The following is a 7,394-nucleotide window of genomic DNA, read 5'->3' on the forward strand; positions in this document are numbered from 1 at the left end:
AAGACCCTCTGGTTAGGGCACATCTGGGGGTCCAGAGTGGCCCACCACTGAAAAGTGCTTTCTGTGGTAGCAATTCAGGATATTCCACTGGGGGCAGTAGTGGGGAAAGCTGTCTCAGGCCCTGAAGGGCTGGGGTACAGCCAGCTTGGCTTTGGGGCCACCGTGAGGTATTCTGTGCACATTTGGGCTGGCTCTAGTCTATGTGTCCAGCCCCCTTCCAACAGAGAGAGCTGGATCCCACGGGGAAGGGAGCAGGCCAGCGTTCCCACCATGCTCTGTCCTTCCCTCGTCTGCCACCAGCCAGACGGGCACAAAAATGAAGGTCCCCCTAACATGTACCGTGGCTACAATAGTGAATACTCAAGGTGCCCCAGCTCCACAGAGCTCGCCTAGAGCAGGGGAGGCAGGCTTAGGTGGGCACACGGTCATTACGCAACCACACACTTGAAAGGGCCATCTGGGCAGTAATGAGACGCAGTGCCTCAGGTGTGACCAGGCAGGAGGTTCCAGATGGGACCTAGGTGTGGTGAGGGACATCACTCAAGGTGGGCGTAAGTGCCTATGACAAGGCCCTGGGACTAGCTTTGCAGAAAGTGAGAGGTTAGTGTGGCAAGTACCCAGAGAGGGAGGGTGCCAGTGGGCCGAGATGAGCCCGAGAGAAAGCAGGGGTCGCCCGTGAAGGGTGCGTTCAGGACTAGATTATATCCTAAGAACAAAGGGAAAGCCAACGTCGAATTTCATAGGGGAGTGAGGATCAGATGTGCACGTTTAAAGCTCTCTCAGTGGAATATGGAGACTGAGAAGAACACAAGAATGAAACCAGGTAGCAAGCAGGATCCTGCTGCCTGGTTCAAGGGACAGATGATGGCGGCCTGGACAGGTCGGAGGCAGAGGGACATTGCCGGATTCCAGGCACAGCTGCCAGGACTTGGTGATTGGAGAAGGGGACAGAAGGGGGGTCCCAGTTGACCTCTGGGCTTTCATTGTGTACAGTTGGCTGGCTGGAGGGATCCCTCCCTGATCTAGGGAAACTGGAAGGGAGCAGGGGCAGAGCATACGTTTTAAAAGCCAGCTTTGGGCATTTGCACCAGATGTTTTGGAGACAGCCAGTGGAAGCCTCTGCCCTGCCTGGAGCCCTCCACCCCTAGCTCAGCTCCAAGGCCCATAAAAGGCACCTGCCTTGAGAGGCTGTCTCTGTCCAGACTCCCCTATAAGTCTCTCTCTCAACATACTATGATTACTTCTGCTCCATCACAGGCAGTGGCTGTCCCCACCCCACCACCTTCGGCACCCCCCCAACTTGCTTGGCTGCCTCCCCCATCAGAATGTAATTCCCATGAGAGCAGAGCCCTGGGCCTGAGGCAGAGGCTCATGAAATACTGTTGAATGAATGGAGTGTCCGTTAGAGCATGCAGGCATTTCCAGGTCTCAGCCCCAAGGGGAGGCGACAGGAGGGACACACATTTGGGTTCCCTGAAGCCAGGGGAGGCACCTGATGCCAGCTGCTGCTGTGGCTTGAGAGTGCCTGCCTTTGGAAGGCCCTTCATGGATGTGGAGGGCAGAACAGGAGCAGGGACGAGGAGAGAGAAGACACTTCCAGAGAGAGCAGCGCTGGCGGACGGGACGGGAGGCAGGCACAGGCACTGAGCTGAGACTAGAAACAGGGTTAAAGGAACAGTCACAGATTAGTTACTGCTGTCAAAAGGGAGCTCCCAAGGCCCCTTCCCACCCCGACCCATGACCCTGGACGGTGGGGAGGGCTGCTGGGAGGGCAGGTGGTGGAGCCAGAAGGTGGCAGCAGGCCATACAGGAGGAGTTCTGTGGGTTTGTAGCACTTTAGGTTGCAAAGACCTGAATGACAAGCTTTGACCGTCTTCTCCAGAGCTGAGCCTGGCTGGATGCTGCAGTGTCCCCGGGCTGAGGGCTGGTGGAGGCCTTGCGGACTGGGGAGGAGGTCTGCCTCCAATCTCAAACTGGAAGTCACTGGGGAAGGTGCCTGTCACCCATACTCAGGGTGACGCGCCCACACTGGGAGGAAGGTTGAAGGTCGCTGGGCCGGAGGGTAGGGGGAGGGACGGAGGGTGGGCATCTGTCGGTGCTCTGCCTGGCCTGGCCCCACGCACCTGTCCTGGCCCTAACAAAGCAAGGTGTCAGGCTGGCTCTGGGAACGGGGGAGGGACCTCTCCGGAGCAATGGTGTTCTGCCTGGCCGGGAGGCCACCCCTCTGTACAGAGGGATGGCCTTGTGGGGCCCATGGGGCCTCGACCTGCGTGGTGCACACACCTGGGCAGGGCTCTGGGTGGGGCCTCGGCCTTCAGACCTGGGCAGAACCAGGGATGAAGCTGCACCTGGCCCTTGGGATATTTGTCCCGTCCCCCTAAAAATGAACAGGACCATCAATAAGCTTAGGAGCTGCCTGGGTTCTGGTGCTCAGAGAAGAATTTCCCATTAGGTGCAAGCCTGGGGTCTGTGTAGGGGTGCGGGCACCTCTGCAAGCTGACTCCATGCTGAGTTGTGGGCACTGACCTTGGGCCCAGAGAAGCATAGGCAATGTCAAAGAAAGAGTTTCTGAGGGCAAAAAGGTGCCACCTCTATGCGTTGAGATTTACAGAAGCAGTCTGGGGTGTAACTCTCAGAGGTTATCTATCCCTCTTAGTGCATTAAGTGTCGTGACTGTTGAGGACAAAGGGTGCAGGGGAAAATTTATTAGCGTCTTTTCATTGCTCCCCTTGATTCTAAAGGTAGGAGTTTTCTGGTGGTAATTTTTTTTTAACTAAAAATTAGTTGATTTTTGGAGAACCAAGAAAGATCTGAACCCAAGATCTATGCGTAAAGCAGCATTTTCTGTGTTTGGTGTTTTCCTCTACTTAAACTGAAGCAAATTTTCACTACTTAGCTTGACTTGTGTGAAAAGTAATAATCAGTACTTGAGGCTTCCTCACTGCCTGTGGCATGTCAGCCAGAATCAGGTGGCCTGCGTGATGGCGGCAGGGGGCTGGCTGCTGGCGCCAGTCATGCCTTTTATAGAAATAATTTGTCTAAATGAATTTAACTCTCCCTTGTACTGCTAGTGGATATTTCCAAATTAATCCACCTAAATCATACACATTAGCACAAAGCCAGATAGCACAAATTCCATCACCCTAGCCTGGAAACCTAAATGCTGGAACCCCGTTCTCCAAGAACTGCTAGGTGTTGCCTTCCCAGCACAGAGATATGTGGTCTCTCCTTCCCAACTTACCATAATGAGGAAGAATAATGGAGTCAAGGTACAGTGCACAGTTTTCTGAAGCTGATTTCATGGCAAAGCCTGGTACAGAGCAGCCATCACCCGTCAGGGCATTCTGTGACCTGGAGTCCTCCCCACAGCTGCTGGGAGGCCTGCTGAGCTGGGATTCTGTCTAGAGACCTGGTTTTCTTTTTTCAGAGACACAGCTTGTCATGACCTTGCACCTCCCAAATTCACTGTGGTCTTGCTTAAGGGGCAGGGTTCTCTATTCTGACTTTATAAATAGTCAAGTAGGGGGAGCTGGATTCAGTACTTCATTTTGATTTGGCCCCTTTCACTCAAACCTGCTAAATTATCAACTGCGTTTGCTGATGACTTTACAAAAGGGCTAGTATAAATGTCCCCAAGTGACCCCTGGCACAGTCAGGCAACAGAGGAAGAGACCAAATTAGCAGGTTCCTTTTTCTGCTTCCATGATGAGTAAACAGTCAGCAGCCTGAAGCCGTTTTTATTTTTTAACTGAAGTATCGCTGATACACAATCTTATGTTGGCTTCAAGTATACAGCACAGTGGTTCAACAGTTGCATTATTAAATCCTCACCCCCACTAAGGCAGTTGAAGTTGTTTTTAAACGCAGTTTGTTGAACTTGTGTTTTCCCTCACAAAATCACTAGAACACATGCGATTAGTATGGAGTTTCTAAATATTATCCTATGTAAAACCAAAACCTTGTTACACACTTTTGCTAATAGTAATTATTAGCATTTTCTGTGACAGCTGGACCATACAAATGTGACATGGTAGCAACAAGGGACCACTGGCTGTGGGGTACCCTGGAACTCTCTGTACCATCTTTTCTGTAAGACAGAAACTAGTCTAAAATAAAAGTTGTTTTTAAAAATACTTTGTAGAACTTGGGGAATTGGTTATCATAATACATTGATTAATGGGACAACTGCTTTAACTATTCTTCTGATGCATTTATCCCCAGTCACTACCCTTACTCTTTCATTTGGTTCCTAACTGATCACTGGAAACGTACCACAAGCCAAATACAGCTTTTTTTGACATTAGTACCTTTTTCAGGTGTCAGCATAGAACTTGATGGCAACTTGAAAGCTTTCAAACTATAACTGATTCAAATTCAGTTCATGTTGGACCAGAAAATCTTGTTGGAAACAACCTTAGAGACTGTAAGACTCATTTTACAGAGCAGGAAACTGAAGCTCTCTTTTGCCCGTAGTAATACGGAATGTCAGCAGCGATCTGATTCATGTCGCTCTGGATTCCATATCCCAAACTTGTCTGCTAGAATCAGTGGTTTTCAAACTTCCATGTGCACAGCACTCATCAAAGTTCTGAGCCTTAGTTCTGGGGAGGGATCTATGAATATGCATGTCTAGCAGGCCCCTGGTGGGGGGTTGGTGCTAGGCCTTCTGGCAGGTGAAGGGACTCCCAAGGGTGTTTCCAGAAGGCAGCCCCTGCTCTCTGCCACCTCCTATCTTCCTTCTGATCCCAGGTAATGTTTGTAACCCACTGCTAGATGCAGAACCAGCCAAGACACCCAAGCAACACCCACAGGCCCAAGGACCCGGCCCACCTCATTAACACATGGCTCTAAAACTTCAAGTCTAAGTCATCACTGGTTCCCAACCTTGGCGGGTCGTTAGACTCACCCAGGGAACTTTAAAAAATGCTAGTGCTTGTATACCACGGAGAAGAAAAGTAGTGACTCTAGAGCATCTTACTATGCTGATGGACAGTGACTGCAATGGGGTATGGGGGGCACTTGATAATGTGGGTGAATGCTGTAACCACAGTGATGCTCATGTGAAACCTTCATAAGATTGTATATCAATGATACCTTAATTTTTAAAAAATACTGTTCATTCCTATCTCCCCAGAGATCCCATGAGCCAGTTTAGCTGGAGAAAGAGGAATATATAGGAGCAGATCAGTGCAAAACAGTAGTGCCGGGCTGGAGTTCTAAGCAAAGCCCTCTTGGGAATCCGAGGGAAGGTGAACTAACCAAGTGCAATAATCAACATGAAGACACTTGGCACATAGTAGCTGTGCAATAAAAGTCTGATGCCTTCAACTGTTAGATTCTCAGAGGCCGATCTTTATTTAGAACACTCCTTATTTGCTCTCCTGCGATTGCTGCACCATCAAAACCTGGGAACAACCTGAATGTCCATCCATAGTGGATATATAAATTATGGTTAGTGTAGACATTTACACGTGTAAATGTCTACAACAGCAGTGAGATGAGCAGACTTTGCTGTATGCAATGCAACATGAACTCACAACCTAAGGCTGAGTGGAAGAAGCCAGACACAAATGGATACATAACTACTGATTTACATAAAAAGTTCAAAATCAGACAAAAATAATAAGGTTAGACTCACAATCGAGGTTACTCCTTGGGAGAATGGAAAGTGGAGGAGGAAGAATGGAAGGATGGGAAAAAGGAGGCCTGGGGAGGGCTCTGGGTGCTGGTAATGCTCCATCTCCTGATCTGGGTGCTGTTAAATATGACTTGTGAAAACTTATTGAACTGTGTACTTAGGATTTGTGTGCTTTTCTGGGTGAATGATGCTATGAACTGAATCGCGTTCCCTCAAAATGTGTATGTTGAAGTTCTAAACCCCAGTGTGACTGTCTTTAGAAACAGGCCCTTTAAGGAGGTAATGAAGGTTAAATGAAGTGATAAGAGTGTTGTCCTAACCTAACTGGACTGCTGCCCTTATAAGAAGAGGAAGAAACCCCAAGGATGCACACAGACAAAAGGCCGCAGGAGGACACAGGGAGAAGACGGCCGTCTGCAAGCCAAGCAGAGAGGCCTCAGGGGCAGCCACACCTGCCGGCACCTCCGCTGGGGACCTCCAGCCTCCAGAGCTGTAAGAAATAAGTGTCTGTTGTTTAAGCCACCAGTCGGTGTGGTATTTTGTTATGGCAACAATAGCAGATTAAATGTATTTCAATATAAAATTAAAAGAATTAAAAGTTCCCACTCAGCCATTAAAAAAGAAGGAAACCTTGCCCTTTGCAGTAACATGGAGGGTCCTAGAGGGTATCATGCTGAAATAAGACAGAGAAAGACAAATACCATAGGATTTCACTTGTATGTGGACTCTAAAAACCAAAACAAACAGATAAACAAGAAATAGACGCATTCATTCTGACAGCAGATTATTGGTTACCACAGGGGAGGGAGGTGGGGCAATGCGTGAAATAAGTGAAGGGGATGAAGAGGTACAAACCTCAAGTTATGAAATAAATTAGCCACAGGAAAGGAAGTACAGCATAGAGAATAGAACCAATAATATCATAATGTCTTGGTATAGTAATGAGATAACTGGTGAGCATTTACTAATGTCTATAATTACTGAATCACTCTGTTGTACATCTGAAACCAATATAATACTGTGTATCAACTGTACTTCAATGAAAAAGATTTAAAAATTTTAAGGAACTGCATGTTCCCTAGGTTATCCTAATGTAAGTACAAGGCTGAGAATCACACCATTAGCCCAAATGCTACCCGAGTGAGACCCTTCCTTTATAATCAGGTTCAGAGAACCAGAATATATACAAATTGGGCTAGGGAATGAAGGGACCATGGGCTTCTCTGTCTCATTTTAAGGGCATTACTGTTTCTTACAATCAGGCTATATTTCATCATTCAAAAAACCTTCTGGGTCACTGAATGTTTATGAATGTCTATTGCACATACTATATATACTATCCTTCTATTTTTAGTAATAATTTTATTGAGATGTAATCACCATACCATAAAGTTTATCCTCTTAAAGTGTACAGTCCAGTGATTTTTCAGTCTATTCACAGCATTGTATAAGCATCATCGCTATCTAACTCCAGAACTTTCTCATCACACAGAAAGAAACCCTGTGCCCTTTAGCATTCACTCCCCATCTAATTAGGGAAACACAAATCAAAGCCACAGTGAGATCTCATGCCACACCCACTAGGATGATCATAATAAAAAAAGACAGACAGTAACAGGGTTGATAGGAATTTGGAGAAATTGGAACCCTCATACATTTCAAAATGTTAAACAAAGAGTTATCATGTGATCCAGCAATTGTATTCCTAGGGATATTCCCAAGAGAATTGAAAATGTATGTCCACACAGACTTGTAC

This window comes from Manis pentadactyla, chromosome 4 (assembly GCF_030020395.1).
Source record: "Manis pentadactyla isolate mManPen7 chromosome 4, mManPen7.hap1, whole genome shotgun sequence".
Lineage (NCBI taxonomy): Eukaryota > Metazoa > Chordata > Mammalia > Pholidota > Manidae > Manis > Manis pentadactyla.